The sequence below is a fragment of the Festucalex cinctus genome, chromosome 16 (assembly GCF_051991245.1).
Source record: "Festucalex cinctus isolate MCC-2025b chromosome 16, RoL_Fcin_1.0, whole genome shotgun sequence".
Classification (NCBI taxonomy): Eukaryota; Metazoa; Chordata; class Actinopteri; order Syngnathiformes; family Syngnathidae; genus Festucalex; species Festucalex cinctus.
The window spans coordinates 23,366,829-23,379,688 of NC_135426.1; the positions used below are offsets into that span (position 1 = coordinate 23,366,829).

Consider the following 12,860-nt stretch of genomic DNA (forward strand, 5'->3'; position numbering starts at 1 on the left):
ATATCAAGGGTCAACTTCAGGCGCGACACCTTTCCCACCTTTAAGTCTCACGGTAAATTTCATCAAGGTGAGCAATAGTGTTTACCCCGTTAATTTAGCCCAGCCAGAGCCAGGTTGCTGACCCGTAAAATGAGCAAAGATAATACTGACCTTAACATGGTCTTCTGCACACAAAGGTAATTGCTAAGGCTCCTGGATCAATCAATATTGACTCGCTGTGTTTTTTTTTTCTTCTTTTAGTTGTTGTGTAAGCAGCACCCTCTCACACACACAACACACACACACACACACACACTTGAGTTGAATGTGTAAAATTGGCTTCAGGTGAATGGAGAACATATCCCAAATAGTTTAACCTTTTTTCCCGTCAGCGTGTTCACTTTTCTGTACGTTTATAGATTTTTGTTAGTCAGCTACGATTAGGGCTGCACGATATTGGAAAAACATGCGATATGCGATACACTTGCTGAACATAGCGATATCGATGATATTGCGATATTTAACGTACCTAAAGAAATTACATTTTTATTATCTAATGAAAGAAAAACATGTTTCATGCGGCAAAATAAGCAACCTTAATGTCATCTTAGTTAATTAATTGCAATTATGTCTTGATAATTTTCAACTGTTAGATGGCGATGCACATTTTAGTTAGCATCTGACTGATCAAATTCATATAAAAAGCATAAAATTCCACATAAAACTTATTGCATGCCTTTGCGATATGCATATTGCAAGGGCCAATATGGCGATATCGCTATTTTTTCGATATATTGTGCAGCCCGAGTTACGATACTGTAGAGAGCACAGCTTTAGGTGTGCAAAAGTCAGCAATGTACCATTCAGCCATTGCTGTCTGTGGTATGCTTTCCATTGGTAAACATCCATCCATCCATCCAACCATCCATCCATCCAACCATCCATCCATCCATTTTCTTAACCACTTAAGCCTCACAAGGGTTGCGGGATGCTGGAGCCTATCCCAGCCAGTTTCGGGCAGTAGGCGGGTTTCACCCTGAACTGGTTGCCAGCCAATCACAGGGCACACAGAGACCAACATCCATCCACACTCACAATTCGGAGCAACTAGTGATGCACGATAATATCGGTGGCCGATAATTATCGGCACTTATCGACCATTTTGACGTCAAACAGATAAAACAGATAATGGAAAAATCTGCCGATAATTATCGGCAATTTGATTTCCTACAGATAAACTAGATACGAAAGAAATCCATCAATAATTATAGACTTGCCACATTGGTCCATCTGTTGTGTTTGTGGCTCATATCAATAAAATTCAGCTGCATGGTGCTTTACATACAATGAAACATTGTGCAAAGTTTATACAATGTTTCAATGTATTTGTTAGACTTATAGTAGCACTTGAAAGCATATTTGTATTCAAATTAATTTTGCAAACAATTATCGGCTTACTTGGCGGTTATCGACATCGGCACCTCTAAATTATTGGTTTATCGGTATCGGTTGGAAATAGCATTATCGTGCATCCCTAGGAGCAACTAATTGACCTGCCATGCATGTCTTTGGAATGTGGGAGGAGACCGGAGTACCCGGAGAAAACACATGCAGGCTCGGGGAGAACATGCAAAACTACACCCAGGAGAGGCCAAAGCCCGGACTCGATCGCATGTATTGGTAAACACTGCAAGTAGAATGACTTGCAACACACATTTACCGGTTAGTTGGGTAAATTTTCAACCCCGAAATAGAGAGCGATTATTTCAAGTAGCCGGGATGGTGAGTGGCCAAACGGACACCAAACTCGTGTTAATTTTTCAACATAGACTCGGCAGACATTTCCATCTCGACTTGATAAATCTCGGCGTCCTCCTTCTCCTGCTTGCCACACCGAAGTCATTTATTTTCTATTTCTCCCAGCTATATTTCCCAGTTAATATATCTTTTTTTTTTTTCCTCATAGCACCTGACAAAAAGATGCCATGAGGGATGATAAGAAGTCTGAAACCTTTGCACTGCGAAACAGGATTTACCTTTTTCTTATTATTTCTAAAGACTAAAATAGGCGCTTGTCACCGTCGGCTGTTTTAACGCAACTACAGTATGTTAATGACGATAAAACATTATGTCTGATGCAAACACTTGCCACACAAATGTGTCCCCCTCCGCCCCCCCCGCGGGAAAGATCACAAAGATCGCCTGATTGAAGTTCCTATTTATAGGTTTTCCAACCAACAAAATCCTGATTGTGTCACTCAGACCTACTTTTGGAGCCGGCGGCGAAGCATTTATCATTCATGTGCTTCAAAATGCATGATTGCGATGATCCATTTCATTTTATTTTATTATTTTTTATTTTTAAAAAAAAAGCTCACACAGATTTGCAAGGCTTTAACTGAGGTGTGGAGTTGAGTGATGGGCGGCGGCATCCTTCTGGCTATTCAGCGAGGGCTTTAATTTGAATTTGAGAAGATTTCTTTGGGAGACATTGTTCGGCTAATGCGAACGGGGCGGGCGGACGAGAGCTTAATGTTGATGAGGTGTTAATATCTAATATCAAAAAGCAGATAAAAGCCTTATTAGCCCCCGTGGTCTGGCTGGAGTAAGGAACTCATTACATGGAGGAGATGGAACGCAGATGGAGGAATATGACGACTGGAGGGCTTTTGTCGCACGGCTCGCACGTCCTTAAGCTTTCTGACAGGGTCAACTTCATTTTGGGACTAAAACGCTGAGGGTTTTAACCAGTGTAGACAAGCCGACATTGTTTGAGGGTTCTAATTCGGACTTTCCATAGACGCCAACATCAGGCGGATTACACCGTCTCGAGCCGGAGGCGCTTTGATAATCGCTTGTCATTTTCGGAGTTTTGTACGCCCGTCGCGGCTTGGGCGGTTTCGAAAGGTCTTTGGTTCAATCCAACGTTGGCCAGATTAGTCTGCTGCAACTCCTTTTTCCCGCGACTGTTTCCGTGCCGACTGAGTTTCAATAGTTTTCCTTGAGGCGAGACAGAAAATGAGATTTTCAGGGGTTGGGTGTTCAAATGCAAAAATATACCTGAATGTCTGTATTGTTGATGATATGGTTTTTAATTGGCGAACCTTGGGTCACCTGCTAAAGAGGTATATAGTGCTAGTTTTGGTGCTGTGATTGAATCAAAATAAATGCTTTGCAATACTGCTGTTGATATAATTTCTGGAGGTATGTGCACACACCAAATCCTTATTTATTGGAAAATAAGATAAGATTATTTTTTTTTTTTTTTTTTTTTTTTTTTCCCAAATTCAAGCCATGGATATCGGTTTTACCGGTGAACAAACAGAACCGAGAAAGTAGCCTTTTCATCGAATCTGACTATCTTCATCTGGAAAGGGCAGCAGATGCAACAAAAACAGCAGAGGACCCAGAATTTAACCCTGTGGAACACCGTATGTTCCTTTGATGATGATGATGATGATGATGGCCAAGCAGGGCATGCCATCAGGAATCATAAAAAAAAATAAAAATAAAATACAAAAAATAAAATAAAAATAAATACAAAATAAAAAAAATAAAAAAATAAAAAAAAATAAAAAAATAAAATAAATAAAAAATAAAAAAAATAAAAAGGAATCATATGAGTCGGGTGTGTGTCTTGACCTCCACTGAATGAGATTGACTCATTGAAGAGATTGAGTCATTGGGGTACAATCGAACCACTCATATAACAACTCATAATTGAGACAATCACTTGGAGTACCTAAAATTAGACCGGTATGGTATTGGTGGGTGTAAAAATCCAATGTTAAGACTAATGATGTATTCCAGGCAGCTGTATTCGTATTTAGCCTTTACATTAACTTGTCTTGGCTGTAGTTTAATGGCTTCTGGCAAATGGCGGCAGCCTAACAAATGCAAGGCCAGGTGTTGAAAGCACAAAGTAAGCGTGGCGTTCGCTGATCAATGCGTCGGGCTCAAGAAGAATGAGCTCCGAGCTCGCTGATTGAGCGACAACGTCAATAGCAAAAAGTGCTCACTTAAAACAAGCGGCCAAACGGCATCGGGATCCGGCCAAGCATCCCATCGATTTCGATTCAAGACCACGCCGATCCCCACAGTGTTTAGACGATTAATTCCCTTTATGGCAAAGTCATTCCGCGGCATGTCATTAAGCCATCCTGGCACTGAACGACTCAGTGTTTAAATACTGGCCGAGATGGCCTCGCTGTGACCTTTAGCTTCGCGAAACGCACGGCGAAGCGCACTTCCGAAACAAAAAAAGCACCGTCCTTTTTTTTACTTTCCCAACTGTGGTTTATTACGGCTGGAAATTGACATTCATGGTGCGCCGACTCTGTGGACACTGCGACTTCATTAGGAGGAAGCACGCACGCTGCACTTTGATGTGCTCCGATGTTGACCAATCATTTGAATCATTAAGCCTCGGAGTCGATTGCCTCGCCTGCACTGTCAGCACTGTTTATCGAAACGGACGATTATCGCCATTACAAGCAAGTGCGCTTTCCATTCACTTATGAGCCAATGTTGTGCACAAATAGATTGCAGTGTTCAAAAGTTGGTTCGTTTTCAGTTGTGATGGCGGGAAATCGACAAAAATGATCATGGAGAAGACCCGCTTGATATGTGCCTGCATCCCGTTTCTGAGGCAAAAAAAACAAAACGAGATTGTCTGCTTCACCAAAATAACATGAACTTTTAATGTCTCTGCGATCTAAACACAAATCCCGCTGCGTCCCACCCTTGAACATAATCGCCAACTTTGATATTTGAAAAACTTGTGCAGATGTTAATCAAAGTCGAGGCTTAATCCGGGGTGCTGATAAGATGCTCTCTCTTTTAACAGGCTCGTTTAACATGGGGGGGGGGGGCTCGATCAGGTGAAATGAAGAGGAACTGATTGCTTATGGTGATTATACTGATTACATTTTAAATTTAAAAAACTTTGCCCCCCCCCCCCTCGCAGAACATAATCCTTTCCAGTTACGCAGACAATGACATCGCAATCGGAGTAAATGCCAAGGCCGAACGCAATCTCTCAAAACACGTTTTGGCCGGCGTAATCTTAGAAAATGTAGAACCCTCCACGAGTTTTTCTCAGGGTAAAGCGTTTTAAAAGTGCCGCATCAGCATTAATCCGTCAGCGCTGAATAAAACAATCATGTCGTGTCGACGCGACCTTCTCTTCTTTTTGGACTGTGAGCGGAATAAAACATTACGGACGCTTGTTCTGCAGCCGGCGCGTAAATGACATTGGCAAATCGGCGGTGTCGGACATTTGCATGAAATGCAGTGCTGCATTTGCATATCTGGGGGGTTGGGTGGGGGTGGGGGCGGAGTTTATAGCATGGAAGCCTTATTATAATGGTGCCTTTTCAGAGACAACGCAGATCATGACACGTCAGATATTGTGTTCAGGGCAGACAGCACAAGCTAACAAGCAAGAACTGAAAGAAACAGCAAAAATGCCTTCTTGAATTATACATTTGTTATGATAACTTCAGCTGTCTCGGCCAGTGCAATAGCTTTGCATTCCACTAAACAGGTCCACAATAAGTATAGTTAGCATGTCGTTTGATCGAGGGGTTCGGTGAGTCAAGACAGACTCAAATGAATCATGATGACACTTAGCCATCATTAGCTGCAGGTGATCATGCTACATTTGCTTGGCCTATTTGCGTTTCAGGGAATTTGGTGCACTCAGTAGTCGACTTGTGGGTGTTGTTTATTATTGTAATCCTTTCACAATACGTCAAACAAACAAACAAAAAAATGGCTGAATATGGGCAATATGAATTCATTTAATTAATGGAACATATGGCGTTCCACAGGGTTCAATTATGGGTCCTCTGCTGTTTACATTATTTGCTGTCCCTGGTCATTTTAGAAAATTGTAACATTTCCAATACTCACGTGATATTAAATTCAATAATTATATATAAACTGAATCTACCAAATAACAGAATAGACTCCCTACTTTTTGCCCCGTCACGTTCTTTTATAATTGACAGTAGAAAAATGTCGGTTTGCCAAAATACAGCCATTTCTCCCATGGACTCTGAAACTGTGTTTATTTCATATAAAATGGGGGTAATGATGTCATCTACCGGTGGTTGGGCATCAGTAAAGTTGTTTCCAAGTTTGATATTTACAGTGGAGCATAATCAGATTCGCCCCCATTTAGCACCGCTCTAAAAAATACAATTGATCAAGTATACTTGTCAAAGGCAGTGAATGTTAAGAAAGCAGCAGTGGTTGTTTTAAAATCCATTAAAAAAAAACAAAAAAAACAAAAACAAAACAGCAACAACAACAAAAAAACCTCTTATGCACTTCTATTCCGGGTCTTCTAGCCGACCTCTAATGTTTTAACTACACTCAAAGACTATTTCGCTGTAAAGATAACACCAGGAAATAGAGTGCATAAAAAAAAAAAAAAAAAAAAAAAAAAAAGCCTACCTTGAGTGTTCAGTGTGAAAGTCAAGGAACATTCTCTCTCCTGAGACCTGCGACAGAGGAGGGGGGGGGAGGGTGTCACTCATGATTATAACACAGAGCAATTACAGAGCAGACTTCTCTCCTCTGACAGTGATTGATCAATGAGGAACTCCCGTAATAAAGACAAGGGCTCGGGGGCTCCCGGGAGCAAATTGGCAAAGGTAATAAGTGGGAATATGGTGTGTCCTAGTTGGCCAAGGCAAACCCACGGGTGCTTTCAAGTATTTAGGTGCCGACTCGCTCTGCAATGGTTTGAAGAAGACGCCGCCGTTATCTCTTCTGGTACCTTGTAAAAGGACTTCTTCACACTTCTCTCTCTCTCTCTCTCGCCGGTGCTTTTGACTCAAAATCATGTGAACTGAAGGGCCACTTCAACTCGAGCCTCATTGTAAAAAAAAAACAGCAGCCGTGAAAGAAATCGAGGCCTTTTCACGAGCCACTTGCACTTGGGTGACCTTCCGAAAAAGGAAAGGGCACGTTTCTATTCCAAGGATGCGCGGATTTAAGGGTACCGCAAGAGTATTTAAGTCCCTCAAGGTCAAAGTTTTTTTGTGTGTTTTCTAACTTGATTATTTGAGATGCTGTGCATGTTATAGCGCTAGAGGTTGTTTTTACTTTATTATTATTTCTAATGCAGAAATCTGCGTCATGCTCGGCTGAATAGCCGTATAGAAGTTCTGTTTTTTTTCCCCTTTCATGTGGTTGCCATGGAAACCATCAGAAGTGAAGTAGTCATTTAGATGGTTGCAAGATTACATGCTCTCAGAAAGTCCCACATTCTGACTTTTTTTTTTTTTTTTGTTCCCGCCTTTACGATGTGGAATCATTGTGATCTCCAGGGAGATGCGTCGGTGTTGATCCTGTGCAATAATACAGCTTATTTAGCCTTCACGGCTGCCTATGTCCCCCCCACCCCATTCTAGTGTCCCCTCCCCTCGACAGCATTTCTCTATAATGGCGAGTGGCTTGTGGCCGGGGTGAAGTTAATGATTTGATGTTAACTGCGAGATGGGTCCTTGGGAGCGTCAACAGTTGAAAAGAGCGAGCGTTTGGCTGGCGGCCTTGCTTGCTTCAGCACTTTGAGGCGCAGGTTTTAAGCGCTCGCCCTTTTCTTTCCCCCGGAATTAGCCCACAGGAGGGAGGTTTTGAAGAAGGTGGGTAGGGAATTGCACAGCCATTCATCACATTAATGAGTCATGTCACTTTATTTACCAAAAAAAAAAAAAAGGGCTATTTTCCCCCCTTTGGAAGTTATTCACAATCACGATGCTGCGTTCTGATAATGTTGGCTGGAGTTAATTGAAAAAGGCAATGCAGGAACTAATCTACAGAGGTGCAGGTAGCCAGCTGCGTCTGGCTGATTGCAACGGCGCGCTGGTTGGCTTCGGGTGCATTGTGACATGCACAGAAGGAGCACGCTGGGTCGGATTTTTTGGGATGGAGAGACTCGGAGAGGCGGGCACCGATCATTAGCACATGGGCGAGCTTTAGAGGCCAAAGGCGACTTGTTGGTTACACCTGCGCTCCCTCGCAACCAGCTGCGCCTGATGCGGGCTGGATGCCCCCAAATGTTTCATAACAACAAAGTCGTACGTTTGTCTTTGATTTGAATTATTTTTTTGTTATAATTGTGGGAATACTGAAACATCCCACATATGTTATTCGGATTTGTATTCTCACCTTCCGGGGTATATATTGTCTGATTCCACTTTACTTACAGTACTTTAACGTTAAACATCAACTTTCCCCCATTCATTTTCAATGGGACTGACAAACCTTTTCTAAGTCCCCCTTTCCATGCCCACTTCCATACATACAACTGATCATCATTACCAGCTCTCTGATACTGCTCAGTGGCGCACTTGGTTAACTCATTTGATCCCAATAACGTGCAAATAAGGTTTTTTTTTGTTTTGTTTTTAATGTTCTAAGTGTCCCAAAGACGTATTTATAAGTTGTTGTTTTTTGGGGGGGTTTTATGCTAGAGCATACAGAAGGCTTTGATGCAGCCTCTCAACTGCAAAAACGGTTGCAGAACTGGTAGTTATTACACAAGCGGCCAGCAGGTGGAAGCAGAGCAAAAGAGATCAACCATGCCTTGCAAAATTAGTCAAAATCCAGTAAAACAGCCGGGAGCGAACGGGACTGCTTCTGTGAAAATGGCTGGGAGTGAATGAGTTAAGTGCATTTTCCAGTTCGAATCCCAACTCTGAGTGTACATTGCAAATATATCCATGGAAATTATGCTTAGTGATGTAACTGTATACCAACTGACTATCATATCAGGAAATGTATTACAATTCCACTGAAATGATTAAAATGCAAGTTGGCTTTCATCAGGTGGCTATTTTTAAAATAAGTACGCCATTACCCATGAATTTGAACAAGGCAAGTTAGATCATTTTCTTCTCCATGGAGAAGCCGGGTTCAAACCCCGCTTGGACCACATTTTAGGACATTCGTTGGTTTGATGCCAACTGACTATCGTTTCAGGAAATGGATTATCATTTCTCTGAAATGATTAAATTTCACCTTAGACAGACTGCAGTTCAAGTTTTCTTCTTATTCGTTTGTATTCGACTTCAATTAAAGCTTTGTAATTTTCACATAATTTATCTTTCAACTTACTTCATAAGCATTCAGCTCAGCATTCCGCTATTAGCATTCAGCTTTCAGCATTCCCACGCAATTTCAACAGAAATTGCATTTCGTCTCGTTTTAATTAGAGTTGTCTTATTTTGATTAAACACAGATGATAATGGATTACAGAAATCAATGAACAATTACTGTTGTTGATATTCTAAAATCAGAGGATTTGGACAATTTTAAATGAAAAAAATGTCTCCAAACGATTACTCGATGATTCAAATAGTTGTCGATTAATTAATCGACAAGTAATCGATTAATTTTGACAGCTCTGGTTTAAAACTGCTGTGGGAAAATGACTGTAGTGCACGAAGAACGTAGTGCCCTCTCACCACCACCACCTCCGAGGATTCCAAATCCGTGATCTGATTTAAGGCAAGATAGACTGATGAATCACAGAATAGGATGAGTCACTATTTATTTACCCCGTCTAATTGGAAATGTCCGTCACGGGGCAGCAAAGCGCATCCTCTCCCAAGCCATTATCCTGCCGCCTTGATCCCTCGCAGGTATTTCACGGTGAGTGATGTAGCGTGTGTCAAATGGAGAGCCTTTTGAATGGATTTTTTTTTTTTTTTTTTTTTTTTTACGAATGCTGGGGAGCCAGAAAGCTGCAGAGGGCGGCAGGTTAATCATTGTTTTATATGATGTTTGTTCCCTCACTTGCATTAAATTCATCTGCTTTCAGGCGGATGTTTGACACGGCCCTCGGCGACTTTATGATTATGCCGTCAGCCGCTTGGCTTCAAAGTGTCGTGATTAGCAGAGCTCGCTCAACAGAAGCTGCCGCTTCCTTTGAGCCGGCCCTCGGGCTTAGCTCCTTAATGGCTCCCCGGGGTGCTGTCATTAGGTTGTACCTCGTCCTGAAGATAACGTTCCCAGGCCGTCTTGAGAAATACAGAATCCTGCTTCCCTCTATTGTGGGGTTTCAGTTTCAGTTACCATGACAAACACAAGCTGGAGCTCACTAGCTGAGCTCAATTCCACAGTATGTCACTTTTGTAACTCTTGGAAAGGTCCGCAAATGTCCGCGCAAAGTTGACGTCAACCGCTTTGTCACGCTTTTCCCGGTTTGAATATTTTCACATCCGGAGAGAGAGCGAGTGAGAACGGGAGAGCATTTCACGCGTTGCTCAAGGTCCTTTTGGATACTCCCCATCCCACATCTCCCTGCACAATTAATTTTATCTTTGGGGTATTATCAAGAGAGAGCCTGGCAAAGCGGCATGACAGAAAAACGGTCCAGAACCCCGAGGCTCAGGGTGGGGGATTAATCTGTTTGACAAGATCTCTCACAAATGATTTTGCCTTGGCTTTGCTTCTGTTAGATGTTTGCCACTTGCCGGCGTGTCTGAGGGGGCGAAGAAGAAGACGTGCGGACGCAAAACGAGCGAGCGAAATTGAACGGTGACAGCCCGTTCATCAAAACATTCCTCTGACCTAACCTCGCGAGCGTTAGCATTGTGCTAGCCTAAAATACGCTCGTAATCGTGAATCGCCGCATAATTTCCTGCTAAATCGAAAACGGGCTGGCCTCATTCCGCTGGTTCGCACCACTATTGACACCCAGCAGACGTTTGACGCATTAGCCGGCACGTGGAGAATTAATCAAAGTAATGATTGAATCATTTCCTCAAGCGCAATTCATTAAACATGCCAATGAACTCATCTTGAGCAGCTGTCCTTGCCTCACCGCTTAATCACGGGCGAGAATTAGCGCGCGGCGGATGCCGAGCACGTACGTTAATCTCCGCAAAGTGCATTGTTTACAAACAGTAATTAATACTGCGCCGTGTTTTCGCGCGATCAGTGACTGGAGTGTACTTGTGGGGACTAGCGCTGAGACTTGGGTCGCTTCCGCCGCTCTCGCCACGGCTTGTTAACAACCGAGACGGAGTGCTGACATTAAAGCGCCCGTGGTTTCTGTGGTTTATGGCTGTCCAAACAGGCTGACAGGAAAGAACTGCGGGAGAAAACTAGCTAATTCGCGGTGAGCACGATCTGAAAATGCACGAGACGGTGAAATAACTTGAGGTGGCAAAAGTTCTCACGTTCGGTATTTAAGTCGGGTGGCAGAGATACTTTCATTAAAAAGTACTGGTTCAACTTCTTACATATAAATAGGTACAGTCTGAAATATAATTTATAATTTATTCCGTGCTCTAGTATCCAAACATTTACTGCCACCATCAAACATATATATATATATATATATATATATATATATATATATATATATATATATATATATATTTATAAAGTACGGTTATCAACGGGTATCGAAGTTATACCAAAATATAAGTAAACAGATTGATATTAACAGGTCAATAAGTACATTATTTTACCATAAAATACACACACTCAGTCTTATTTTTATTGTCTTATAATTGGGTTGTCACAAAAACTAGCATCCAACATCTCAACTTATAGCTCCCCAAGATCGCAATCAATCAAACTAAATCTGAACAGTGTTTGACGTCACCTCTCTCTAACTGTCTTGGAGAAGGCTAAACACTTGTGCTTGTGGTGTGAACAATCTGAGGTCTTCAGCAAAGGTGAATGTGCCCATGTGGTTTTTCCCACAATGGGCTAATTCACACACGTGGCGTTCACGGTCCATGAAGCCTGACATAGCAGGCATCTATTTTTCATCTGTCACCAGGCAACGGAGGACGTTATAGCATTAATATAACAGTAATTACAGATCTGCATAAGCGGTTCCTCTATTATTAGATTGGGGGGGGGGGGGGCAAGTCTGCATTTAAAAAGGGGAATATTAGCATATTCATAATGGCTTTAATATCTTCTTTACAAGTATTTTAGATTTCAGGGCAATGAAACTTTTCCGTTTGGTCTGAACAAAGTACAGCGCGATAGTGAGATACGAGTTGAATTTGTTTGGTGACCATGCTCGTAACTCAGTACACTTGTATCTCGCATCTTTTCCTATTTTCCTTTTTTTTTGATGAATTGTTCACGACTTGTCAAACTGCGGCTTTTAGTGAAGTGTCTTGAGTTGAGTTCGCTGCCAACATTCAAGGCTCATATCTGCAGCCTGTGCTCATAAGTCAAAGCAAAAATGTGAAATTGTTGGTCTTTTAAGACCCAATTTTGGATCAAAAGGCACAACAAATGCCACGAGGTGTCATTGGAGTGTTGCAATACTGCATAGGTACCCAAATACAATCAGATCGTCAGGTGCGGTTGTCGTAAGTTTTTTTTTTTTTTTTTTTTGCCTTTCGAGTATAATTGGCAGCAAAGTGAGCCAATTCACCCGAGTGTTACCCAAATCCATTTGAGTCGCTTTTAATGAGATTTTTAAAGGTCCACTCCAGGTGTTCAAAGCGGTCCATGCACCTTTCAGCTCACGTATTACAATAACACTCGCTTCCCCAGCTAAAATGGCTTCCACCTCTGATCGTTCGGTCCGCTGTTCGGAGGAGCTCAGTGTATTTTGAGAACAGAAAAGAGCTCGGTTAAAAGGTTAATATCTGGCAGGCAGAACATTTCCATGCTATTGCAGCAGTTCCTTTTTTTTTTTTTTTTTTTCCTTTTTCTTTGGTACTGGCGATCATTTCTGTGCACACACCTGCACACAGTCATGGTTGCCGTCTCGCTCGCTCCCCTCCCCTCCGTGTACGAGCGGCGGCAGAGTCATCCATCCAGACCCGCAGACCATGAAATTAGGTTAAGACGTAAGGCTGTGAATGACACAGGTGCGGATACAAATGAGAACA

At 42.2% G+C, this 12,860-nt stretch overlaps 1 protein-coding gene across 18 annotated transcripts in view; it reads right to left on the bottom strand.

Moving 5' to 3' along the window:
- The window catches only part of ptprda (protein tyrosine phosphatase receptor type Da), a 298,862-nt gene that overhangs the window by 164,645 nt on the left and 121,357 nt on the right, over positions 1-12,860 (bottom strand). For all 18 annotated transcript variants that reach the window (XM_077500599.1, XM_077500600.1, XM_077500603.1 and 15 more), the window contains exon 10: positions 6,439-6,485. The gene's annotated coding sequence lies outside the window, so the exon portion shown is untranslated. The remainder of the gene's footprint in view (positions 1-6,438; positions 6,486-12,860) is intronic.